The following is a 13,167-nucleotide window of genomic DNA, read 5'->3' as shown; positions in this document are numbered from 1 at the left end:
TCATTCAAGGTAAAACTTGTACTAAACAAGAAAGAGTAAAGACATGATGAAGCAAATCACAATATAATAGTTTAATCACAACAACTCAAATGCTTGCTTGAGATGGAGGGAAATAGGTTTACTGACTCAACATAAAGTAAAAGACAGGCCCTTCGCGAGAGGAAGCGAGAGATTAAATCATGTGCTAGAGCTTTTTCAGTTTTGAAATCATATAAAGAGAATAAAAGTAAAGTTTTGAGAGGTGTTTGTTGTTGTCAACGACTGGTAGCGGGTACTCTAACCCCCTTGCCAAACAAACCTCCAAAGAGCGGCTCCCATGAAGGACGTTATCTCTACCAGCAAGGTAGATCATCCCTCTTCTCTTTTGTTTACACATGTATTTTAGTTTATTTAAGGGTGACACTCCCCCAACCTTTGCTTACACAAGCCATGGCTAACCGAATCCTCGGGTGCCTTCCAACAATCTCATACCATGGAGGAGTGTCTATTGCAAAATTAAGTTGCTTACTGATGAATCAGGGCAAAACATGTGAAGAGAATTATTAATGAAAGTTGATTAATTTGGGGCTGGGAACCCGTTGCCAGCTCTTATTGCAAAATTATAGGATAAGTGGATGAAGCCACTAGTCCTTTAGTGGAGGCTGCCTAACAAGACTGGAAGATAAAACACCACATACTTCCTCATGAGCTATAAAACATTAACACAAATAAGAAGTAATAAGTTTTGAATTGTTTAAAGGTAGCACATGAAGTATTTACTTGGAATGGCAAACAATACCATGCAGTAGGTAGGTATGGTGGACACAAATGGCATAGGTTTGGGTTCGAGGTTTGGATGCACGAGAAGTATTCCCTCTCGGTACGGGTCTTTGGCTAGCAAGGTTAATTAGCAAGCATAAGAGTTGAGGTGAAACAAACAAATATACATGTGATAGAAACAATCATGCATCTTACTTGTAAGCACAAATAGTTTTAACTTTAGAATACTAAGCTAAGAACTGATAAGAACTGATAAGAAAGATAATAATATCTTCTACATGTACTTCCTCTATTCATCTAAAACTCAAAGTGTTGTTGCTATTGACCATTGCTAAATTTTCCAAAACCAAATAGATTAACTCAATGCTCCCAAAGTGGTACCAATACTAAAATCAAGATCAATCATATAGCAGAAATTGCAAACTAAAATAAGATGTGCAATACGTAAATGATAAGACTTCTCATTAATATTCCATAACGATAACTCACACCAAGGGATACATAGACAAACTAAAGGAGAGATACTTCCATACTGCAACCCATCTCATACGATAACTTCCCTACTCATGATATGACACTACTTGATAGTAAAAAGTAAAAGGTAATGATAATGTGATACCGCGGCACTCCCCAAGCTTGGAACAAACCAAGGGGATGCCAATACCGATGATGGATTACTCCTTAGGCGATGGTGGTGATGAATTCTTCGACAAGCTTCTCAATAAGCTCCTGAAGCTCATCAATCCCGTATATGAGGTTGCGAATCATCTCCGAATTGTGCTCGACGCGGTTAAGAAGTCCGTCCGACGACGAGTCCCAACTCTTGGAGTTATTTCCCCAACCTTCGGCTTCGGGCTCCGTCTTCCCTGCATTGTTAGAACGATCTATATCCCAATTGCTAGGCGAGTGCTGCCTTGGGAGTCCTTTCAATTTGATTATTGTAGATTAGATTGTGGAAAGGATGGTGAATGCACGAAGAAGATGTCTTTGGAGCTAGGTAATGGCGGGAAGTCCTCCTCAGGTCCTAATCCGTGCGCTCTTCTTGGCGTTGAGCCGAGTTTGTCACCACTTCGACGCTTGCAATGGTGGTGCGTGGGTGTTCTTGCGGAACTTCTTCGACTTCCTCTTCATCCTCCTTTGCTTCTTCCTTGACGCTCTTGTCCTCTTCTTTCCACTCACGATCCTGATTATCTTTATCCGGAAGCTCCTTGCCCTTGTTCTTGGAGACCATGGTGCCTCTAAGCTGAAAACGAGATCCTGGCGAAACAGCTCGAAACAAAACACGTCGAGAAAACGATATACGGACCTCCGGGGGTCGGGGGATTTTATAATAAAATCTTTCGGAACAAACGGAAAGTACCGAGATCGAACCAGAGTCGGAAAGGGGCGACGAGGCGGCCGAGACCATAGGTCGGCGCGGGCCCGAGTCGGCCGCGCCGGCCTATGGTGGCACGCCCTCGTGCGTCCTTTCCACTCCGTTTCGAACTCGTAATTTTTCATATTTTCCAAAAACAACAAAAATAATGTTCGGAAAGTAAATCGCGAACTTTTCATTACCGATCTTGTTACCTATTCAAAGTTGAGTTACGGCGGACTGTCAATTTGTCCTTTGATGAAAGCCTCCGGTGTTTCCACTCGAATAATATCAACATCAACATTATAAGAATCACACGAGATATAATGCTTGAGTCTTTGTCCATTCACCACTTGCGTAGCATTGCCTTGGAGAGAGCTAATTTTAATTGCTCCGAACGATACACCTCCTCAACAACATATGGTCCTTCCCATTTCGAGAGTAATTTCCACGCAAAGAATGCGAGACGAGACCGATACAATAGGACTTTATCCCCAATATTAAACTCTCTTTTGATGATCCTTCTATCATGCCATTTTTTAACTTTTTCTTTAAAGAGTTTAGCATTTTCATAAGCTTCACTTCTCCATTCATCTAGAGAACTTAATTGTAGCAACCTCTTATCACCTAGGCAAGTTTAGGATCTTTATTTAATTCTCTAACGACTCGATAAGCTTTGTGTTCTAGTTCTAAAGGTAAGTGACAAGCTTTTCTGTAAACCATTTTATAAGGTGACATTCCCATGGGGTTTTTATAAGCAGTTCTATAAGCCCATAGTGCATCTTTCAATTTACTAGCCCAATTCTTTCTAGATTTACTAACGGTTTTCTGCAAGATAGATTTAATTTCTCTATTTGATAATTCTACTTGACCACTACTTTGAGGGTGATAAGCGGAAGCAATTCTATGATTAATACCATACTTAGCAAGAGTTTTTCTAAAACCTCCATGAATAAAATGAGAACCTCCATCGGTCATAATATATCTAGGTACTCCAAATCTAGGAAAAATAATATCTAAAAGCATTTTAAAGAGGTCTCACCATCGGCACTTTTTGTAGGTATGGCTTCCACCCATTTAGTAACGTAATCAACGAGCAACAAGTATATGAGTGTTACCTTTTGAAGAGGGAAAAGGTCCCATGAAGTCAAATCCCCAACAATCAAACGGTTCAATAACAAGAGTATAATTCATAGGCATTTCATTGCGTCCGGAGATATTACCAACCCTTTGACATTCATCACAAGATAAAATAAACTTCCTTGCATCTTTGAAGAGAGTTGGCCAATAAAAACCTGATTGTAGAACCTTTTGCGCGGTTCTATCTCCGGCGTGATGTCCTCCATAAGCACCTTGCCATGACATTTACTCAATATCTCTTGTTGTTCATATTCGGGAACACACCTTCGCATAATACCATCCACTCCTTCTTTATAGAAGTGTGGGTCATCCCAGAAATAATGCCTCAAGTCATAAAAGAATTTCCTCCTCTGCTGAGCTGAAAAGGTTGGAGGCAAGTACTTGGAAACAATAAAGTTAGCATAATCAGCATACCAAGGACTGTCTCGCGAGCTCACCTTTATTACAGCTAATTGTTCATTTGGAAAACTATCATTAACAAGAACAGGATCATAAGCAATATTTTCCAATCTAGACAAATTATCGACAACAGGATTATCGAGCACCTTTCCTATCTACAATATGTAAATCAAATTCTTGCAAAAGAAGTACCCATCTAATAAGCCTCGGCTTAGCATCTTTCTTTGTCATAAGGTATCTAATTGCAGCATGATCGGTATGAATTGTAACTTTTGAATCAACAATATAAGATCTAAATTTATCACAAGCAAAGACTACGACTAACAATTCTTTTTCGGTAGTAGCATAATTTCTTTGAGCAGCATCAAGAGTCTTGCTAGCATAATGAATAACATTTAATTTTTTATCTACTCGTTGTCCAAGAACAGCGCCTACAGCAAAATCACTAGCATCACACATAATTTCAAAAGGTAAATTCCAATCAGGAGGTTCAACTATAGGACCAGTTGTTAAGGCTTTCTTTAGAGTTTCAAAAGCTTCCTTACAATCATCATCAAAAAGAAAAGGTACATCTTTTTGAAGAAGATTAGTAAGAGGCTTTGAAATCTTGGAGAAGTCTTTAATAAATCTCCTATAAAACCCAAGCATGACCAAGAACACTACGAATACCTTTAACATCCCTCGGATAGGGCATCTTCTCAATAGCTTCAACTTTAGCTCTATCAACTTCAATACCTCTCTCGGAAATTTTATGTCCCAATACAATTCCTTCATTAACCATAAAGTGGCATTTCTCCCAATTAAGAACAAGGTTAGTTTCTTCACATCTCTGCAAAATTTTATCAAGGTTTCGCAAGCAACTATCAAATGAATTCCCATAGACAGAAAAATCATCCATGAATACTTCCACAATACTCTCACAAAAGCCATGAAAAATAGCAGACATGCATCTTTGAAAAGTAAGCGGGAGCATTACATAAACCAAAAGGCATACGCCTATAAGCATAAGTTCCATAGGGACAAGTAAAAGTGGTTTTCTCTTGATCTTTAGCTTTAACGAGCAATTTGTGAAAACCCAGAATAACCATCAAGAAAACAAAAATGAGTATTTTTAGATAACCTTTCTAGCATTTGATCAATAAATGGTAAAGGGTAATGATCTTTCTTAGTAACTTTATTAACTTTTCGATAATCAATGCACATTCTATACCCTACAACTACTCTTTGAGGTATGAGCTCATCATTATCATTAGGCACAACTGTCATTCCTCCTTTCTTAGGAACGCAATGCACGAGGACTAACCCATCTACTATCGGCAATAGGATATATAATACCAGCTTCAAGAAGTCGTAATACCTCATTTCTTACCACATCCTTCATCTTAGGAATTAGACGACGCTGAGGTTCAACAACGAGGCTTCGCATCATCTTCCATATTAATGGCGTGTTGGCATATAGAGGAGAAATCCCCTTCAAGTCATCAAGAGTATAGCCAATAGCACTTCGGTGTTTCTTCAATATTTGCAATAATCTTTCTTCTTCAAACTACGTAAGCTTAGAACTAATAATAACAGGATATATTTTCTTATCATCAATATGAGCATATTTAAGATTATCGAGGCAAAGGTTTTAAATCAAAAACAGGATCTTCCTTTGGTGGCGGTGTTGTACCCAAGTCTTCCACTAGGTAAATCATGTTTGAGAATAGGTTGGCGAAGAAAAATCTCCTCAAGCTCCTCTCTTTCTTTCCTAAAAACTTCACTCTCGCTATCCTCCAAATGTTGCTGCAAAGGATTGTTAGGAACAAGAACAATAGATGCACACTTTGCTCCATTTTAAAATCATTACTAGGCAAATCAGCTTTATAAGGAGTTTTAGTAAATTTAGAGAAGTTAAACTCATAAGATTCACCAGCAAATTTAGTCAAAATTTTCTCTTTCTTGCAATCTATAATAGCTCCACAAGTATTTAGAAAAGGTCTACCAAAAATGATAGGACAATAATCACTAGCGAGCGAGAACCAAGTACCAAAAAGTCAGCGAGGATATTTAATCTTACCACATAGAACCTCCACATCTCGAACAATACCAATTGGTGAAATAGTTTCTCTATTAGCCAGCTGAATAACCACATCAATATCTTCAAGTTCACAAGAATCAATTTCAGTGCATAATCTCCGTGTAAAGCTCATAAGGTATAGCACTAACACTTGCACCAATATCACATAAACCATAATAGCAATGATCACCAATTTTAACGAGATAGCATAGGAACACTAGCTTGTTTGGGTTTATTAGGATGTGAAACAATATTAGAAGCATCTTCACGAGAAAATAATATGACCATCCTCAACATTTTCGGTCACAAGATCTTTAACTATTGCAACGACGGGTTCAACTTTTATTTGTTCTTCGAGGTTCTCTAGGTTTCTTTTCACTTTTATGAACCGCACTATTTATAACAGAGTACTCTTTCATTTTAGCAGGAAAAGGAGTTTTTTCAATATAAGCTTCGGGAATAACACGATCAGCAGTTTCAACTACAACACATTTATTAATAGATGGATCAATATTATCTTTATATGGTTCATGATACTTATCAAAATTCTTCTTAGGCAATTCATAATGAGAGGAACAAGCTTTATAAAGGTTTGCAGCAACTTGAGAATCAAGGTCATATGTAGCACTCATATTACGAAATGTATCAGTATCCATAAAAGCTTCAATGCATTTATAATCATAAATTATACCTGATTCTCTATCTTTGTCGTTCTCCCATCCTTCAGTATTTTCTTGGATCCGATCAAGAAGGTCCCTTTTAAACTCTTCTTTGTTGCGTGTAAATGATCCAGAACAAGAAGTATCCGGCAAGGTCTTGTCTTGAAAAGAAAGTCTTGCATAGAAATTATCAATAATAATATTACCGGGAAGCTCATGAATGGGGCATTTGAGCATTAAAGACTTCAATCTTCCCCAAGCTTGGGCAATACTCTCTCCATCATGAGGCCAGAAATTATATATGCGGTTCCGATCTTTGTGAATTTCACTTGGAGGATAAAATTTGGAATAGAATAAAGGCACAATGTCCTCCCGATCAAGAGAATCACCATTCTTCAGCAATTTATACCAATGCGCCGCTTTACCAGACAGCGATATAGAGAATAGCTTCTTCCTAACTTCATTCATAGCAATACGTGCACATTTGAATAACCCGCATAATTCATGCAAAAACAGTAAGTGATCACCAGGATGGACAGTTCCATCCCCTTCATAGCGGTTATCCATAACATGTTCAATAATTTTCGTAGGTATTTTATATGGTATTACTTCCTCACCTGGAGCCTCATCCACTACCGTTGCAGTAGTAGTAGATTTCCCAAATAGAAATTGAAGAGAAGATCTCTCCATAATGACTTATAGCGACGAGGCGAGAAATAAAATCAGCACAAACGGTAAAAGTTTTCCTTACCAATTCCACTTACCAATAGCGCTTCACTCCTCGGCAACGGCGCCGGAAAATAGTCTTGATGACCCACAAGTATAGGGGGTGTATCGTAGTATCTTCGATAAGTAAGAATGTCGATCCCAACGAGGAGCGAAAGGTGTTGACAAGCAATTTCGATGAAGGTTTCACTGTAAATGCTCACGAGACAAGTATTCGGGGGTTTTGATGTAACGGATGAAATAAGTACGAGTAGGTAAAATGCAAGAGAAATAATTGCAGCGAGTGGCCCAATCCTTTTTAGCACAAAGGACAAGCCGGTTTGTTTACTTATAATGACCAAACGTTCTCGAGGACACACGGGATTTTAGTCTAGTGCTTTCGCTACATACGGCTGATTAATCTTCATTGTTTTGATAAGTGTTGTGTGGGTAAACCTGTGCTAATGTACCGCCCTTCCTAGGACTAATACATACTTGTGATTATACCCCTTGCAAGCATCCGCAACTACAAGAAAGTAATTAAGATAAATCTAACCACGACCTTAAACTGCGAGATCCTGCGATCCCTCCTGCATCGATATACCAACGGGGTTTAGGTTTCGTCACTCCGGCAACCCCGCAATTGGCAAACGAGTACAAGATGCATTCCCCTAGGCCCATAAAGGTGAAGTGTCGTGTAGTCGACGTTCACACGACACCACTAGAAGAATAACACCACAACTTAAATATCATAACATTGAATATTACTCAACCATAGTTCACTACTAACATTTAGACTTCACCCATGTCCTCAAGAACTAAACGAACTACTCACGAGACATCATATGGAACATGATCAGAGGTGATATGATGATGAATAACAATCTGAACATAAACTTGGTTCAATGGTTTCACTCAATAGCATCAACAACAAGTATGAATAGATACCGGGAGAGTTTCCCCTATCAAACAATCAAGATCAAACCCAAATTGCTACGGCGGTGACGAGGTGCTGCGGAGGAGATGGCGGTGATGATGGTGGAGGCGATGATGATGGTGATGGAGATGATGTCCAGCTCGATGGCGGTGACGATGGCGTCGATTTCCCCCTCCCGGAGGGAATTTCCCCGGCGGATTCCTGCCCGCCGGAGAGCTCTTTTCTCTCTGGTGTTCTCCGCCCCGCGAGGCGGGCTGTAACCCTTCGTGAGGATTCCTCTCGTGGCTTAGGTCTTCGGGACGAAGGGTTTCGCGAAGAAAAGGAGGCGAAAGAGGCCGAGGGGGCCCCACACCACATGGTGGCGCGGCCAGGCCTTGGGCCGCGCCACCCTATGGTGTGGGCCCACCCTGGGTCCACCTGGCTCCCCCTTCTGGCTTCCTCCGTCATCTGGAAAAATAGGAGTTTCTGTAAAACTTCCTTCCACAATTGATCTTCCGAAATATCGCATCCTGACGGTGCTTTTTCCAGCAGAATCCTGGCTCCGGTGCTCAATCTCCAAATAATCATGAAACATGCAAAATAGATGAAATAACATAAGTATTGTGTCCCAATATGAAATATATCAATGAATAACAGCAAATTATGATATAAAATAGTGATGCAAATTGGACGTATCACCAGGCTCGAGCGCGAGGTCGCGGGCGAACTTGTCCCACCCGTGTGCAGGTACATCTTTCCTTGCCCGTCGAACTAGACCTCGACAGGCCGCTGGTAGAAGTTACAGCTAGCCTCCCATAGCTGCAACTAGGCCGGCTCGACGCCATCGACGAACTCGGCGAACTTGTCCGGGAGCCGCTTGATGCCGAGTGGGTCATCGTTGATGCAGAGGAGGAACTCGAAGCAGCGATCCTCCTACGAAGACGAGGAAGGCGCAGCCGACTGCTACCGTGGGGCCGTAGCTGCTCCACTACGACGGCCCCTGCCTCGGCCCCGGGGGCGCTCAGGCCCGCGGCCTCGACCACCTCGCCGGCCACCAGGACCCGCCATGGAGTTCCTCGCGGGACAGGATGCATCGCAGGAAGAGCTAGACGGTGCTACGGTGGAGCTTATGGCGGCTAGGGTTTGTGTGGACGAGTGGATGAGGAAGAAGAGCGTGTGCCCTCTTTATATAGGTCGGAGGCAGGAGACGGCCGCGGGACGCGTGGCGTCACCATTACTGCATTGACGAAGGTGGGTGGCGGCCGCTCGGCAGGCGAGACATGGCCATTAATGTGGCGTAGGCTGCCGAAGCGACGCCAGTCGCTGGTGCGCCTGAGAAGACGCATCGACGCAGGGTCGCTGCCAGGTGGGCCCAACGAAACGTTCGCCAGACACTTTGCGCGTCAGTGCAGCGTCCACACAGACGCATCCAAGGCGCATATTTGAGCCAGGTTTCCGTCGCTGCGGACGGCCCGGTCACTTTGCATCGCTCCATTGGAGCAGGGATCCGACGCATTTTTTGGCCCGGCGGACGCAAACGGTCGCTCAGCGTCCGTTTCCGTCGCGCCGTTGGATATGCCCTGAACACGTACGAGTGAATTTTTGTTTCAAATATTTTGACATTTCAAAATATATTTAAGATGTATTTTAAAATAAAGGAAGCATATGCCTTCCATGAGCCAAAACACCACTCCCACTGGAAGGAGCCTCTTTGTTCATAAATCACTTGTTCATCAGTCTGCGGCTTATGTGAGTTTGCAACAAATGTGCATGAGTTTGCTATATACAGGTTAAAACAATTAATTCTTAACATGAAAATGATGATAGGTTGTACTTAAAATTAGTATATCTGGACCAAATGTTTCACGTTTTAGAAAGCTTAAAAGTTCTTCCATCTTGCAGTGAACCACGCAAGGAAAGAAGATGTATTATTCACAATCTTTTAGTTAATTACATAATGATTCATTTCGCTTAATAAATGCTAGAAGAAAATGCTCTCGACTACCATTAAATGGCATTGCCAATTTATCTTAAAATTTGATTTGTAAAATATGAATGTATATCATGATCTTATTTGTGTACTAGTGGACACCCCGCGCGTTGCTGCGGAAATGCAAGATGATTTTTATATATGAAAACAATAGCATGGACGGTCCTGAATCCAGAAATATGAAGTGCTTTTTTTGTTCATGTGGAAGACTAAAATGGCTAGGCAGAAGTTAACCAATAAAATTTAGATGATAAAAGGCTCTTTCATAATTAATAGCAGAACAATAGCACCGTAACAAAATATGATGAATTTTTCATCACCAAGTGATTGTTATGAATCTCTCGCATCAACAATGAGGACTGTTAACAGATATGTGTTGAAGACGTACTATTTTGAATACGTTTGCTGGACCGAACAAAACTAAGAGATGCAACGTTGCTGCGGGAATATATGTAAGATAATAGAGCAATGATAAAAATATATTTAAAATATGAAGCTTGTTGAAAATATGTATATAATTACAACGAAAAATGAAAAATCTTAAAGGAAATGGGCCAATGAGTGTGTACCACACCCCATTCGAAGAGAAAGCGGCGCCTACCAGGTGATAAAGGAACCTTAGAAAGAAGTATTTAGTCTCTAGCCAACTCACCGAAGTGGTCTCTCCTAGGAAAGGTATAGATCAGAGTTGTCGCCTAGTAAGGGTTGAATTCGGAGCCCTCGGATCTGTTAAGATTTGAGCTTGCTAAAATTTGTTAAATAATGCGAGACTGAGTCATCTATTCGCCTTCCACTAGTAGAAAAAGACCCTTTAGTCTCGTGTTGTAAGGGCACCGGGACTAAAGGGTCGCGACTAAAGACCCCCCTTTAGTCCCGGTTGCTTACGAACCGGGACTAAAGGTCCATCCACGTGGTTCCGCGCGTCGGGCGAAAATATCTCCAGATTTCGAATTTTTTTTTATTTTTTCACTCCATTTTTTTTTCTATTTCTTTTCGGAATTTCTATTATTACCGTTATTTGTATAGTTTAGTCTATATCTCTAACTACACTGATCTCTACTCAAATTACTTACTCGTGGTCACACTTCCCGCTCGGTCACCCATCCTCCCACACACTAGCACGCTTAACTTCCGAGTTCCATTCCGTCCCGCATCCAAGTGTTTCGCGCGCATGTATGTGATATTAGTATCATATCAATCCTATTAACATGTTGGTCGATGTCACATTTATTTATTGTTTGAATTTCAAATAATTCTTTTAATAAAAAAAATTAATGATGTAATAATGAACTTGAATAAATAAATAAACATTAACTTTTTAATTTGTATTTTTTAATTATTTAAATTTTTTAATTTTTTTTTTGCCAAGCCTAAAACCTAAAAATTTGGAAATCTAAAAATTGGGTAAAAGTAATAGTAATCTTTATGCAGGATGCAATTATTAATTTTTTTTAAAAAAAAATAAAAATATATAAAATCCGTAATTTATAACAAAAACTAAAATCTTCCTGCTTTCATATTTTCATTTGGAATTTTGAGAATCTAAAAATTGGCTAACCGGGTCATTTGTCCCGGCTCCAGACTAGACCGGGACAAAAGACCTGGACGATAGCCCAGTTTTCTACTATTGATATGGTCTTACCACCTTTATTTGCTCGGAAGTATCATTTTCTTTGGCTTTTCATGATGGTTTTAATGCCTCTTGGCTGAAATAACGGGAAAGTTTTAAGGAAAATCTAGAGGCACTCCTTTATTCAGTATCAGCATTTATGGCATGTACAATGGTAGAGAAGTCATGTCTTCCCTTATCCGCCACATCAGTTAGAGAAGGCACTAGATATAAGTCATACAGTGTATTATCTCTTACAGCCATCTCTAGCAATTAATATGAATAATTAAATTTTGATAGAAAAGTTGTTGCTAAGGGAAGATATATATGATACATTGGAGAAAATAGTTTTCCCTTATTTTCTAAGAGATGATCTCTTAGCTAAGGGAAGACAACCTTCTCTCTCTTCATTCTCTCTCCTCCAACTAAGTAAAAATCTGACGTGGCATCTCTAAGGGAAGACTGACATCACTCCATTGTACATGCCCTTAGAGCAATGCATTGATACATGCAATCAAATTTGGAACTAAATAAACATACGTAATAATTACGCCAGCACATGATACGTTCATCTGCCATATGTATTCGACACACATACGGACGAGAGGAGATAGCATTAATCCATCATCGAAGAGACAAAAAAAAATGGCTCCCTCAACCTCCTCTACCAGCGTGATGAGCGTGGTGGCTGTCCTCCTGCTGCTCTTCCCCGTTGCGCCTGCGCTTTCGCCGTCAGCCCAGATTATACTGGCCGCGTGCAAGACCGTCGGAGGCGGGAGCACGTACTTCGACGTCTAGTTCTGCGAAGAGGCCCTTGGATCCGTTGCCGGCTCCGTCCACTCCCTCAACTACCAGGACCTCGGCGGTCTCGCCGTGGGCCTCCTCGCAAACAACGCCACCAGCACGAGGAACAAGATCAGCCGCCTGCTCCGGGGCGGCGGCGGCGGCGGTGACGTGAAGCTTAAGACGGAGAACGACGCCGCCGTGGGCTGGTGCCTCCAGTCGTGCTGGTCGCTGTACGGTGGCATAGTTGAAGACGGATCTGCCTCCATCACCGCGATCAAGGCCGGGAAGTTGGATGAGGCGACGGCGATCCTGGAGAAGGCGGCGGACGCGGCCAAGAAGTGCGAGGACAGGTTCGGGAACGGCAGCGTGGCGTCGCCGCTGACGAGGGAGGACGACGACGCGTACAAGCTCGCAAAGCTCGGCGTCGCGTTGCTCCGTTTTGCTTCAGAGGCCGGAAATAATCATTGATGCTAGCTACTCAGAAATGTTTGAATATTTCAAATATAAACTTTTTAAAACCATCATAATTTTTGAATACCAATTCAAATGGAAAAACTTATAACATGAAAAGTGCTCAGAAATGTTTGAATATTTCAAATATATAAATTCAATTCACTATTTCAGATAATTAAAATTTACAAACAAATAAATTACTTCTATTCACAATGTAAACTTTAGAAATTCATAATTTCAATTCTATAACTCCAAATAATATAAATAATATGTCTAAATTTATTATAAAAATATAAGGAATCCATTTCTAACATACATAATGCATGTATCACATCTTT

At 40.9% G+C, this 13,167-nt stretch overlaps 1 pseudogene; it reads left to right on the top strand.

The window, feature by feature from the left end:
• The first annotated feature begins 12,265 nt into the window (after positions 1-12,265).
• Positions 12,266-12,844, top strand: LOC124696305 (annotated as a pseudogene).
• Positions 12,845-13,167: the final 323 nt, after the last annotated feature.

Source organism: Lolium rigidum, chromosome 3 (genome assembly GCF_022539505.1).
Source record: "Lolium rigidum isolate FL_2022 chromosome 3, APGP_CSIRO_Lrig_0.1, whole genome shotgun sequence".
Classification (NCBI taxonomy): domain Eukaryota; kingdom Viridiplantae; phylum Streptophyta; class Magnoliopsida; order Poales; family Poaceae; genus Lolium; species Lolium rigidum.
The sequence above is the reverse complement of the archived record's forward strand: the minus strand, read 5'-3'. Positions and strand labels throughout refer to the sequence as shown.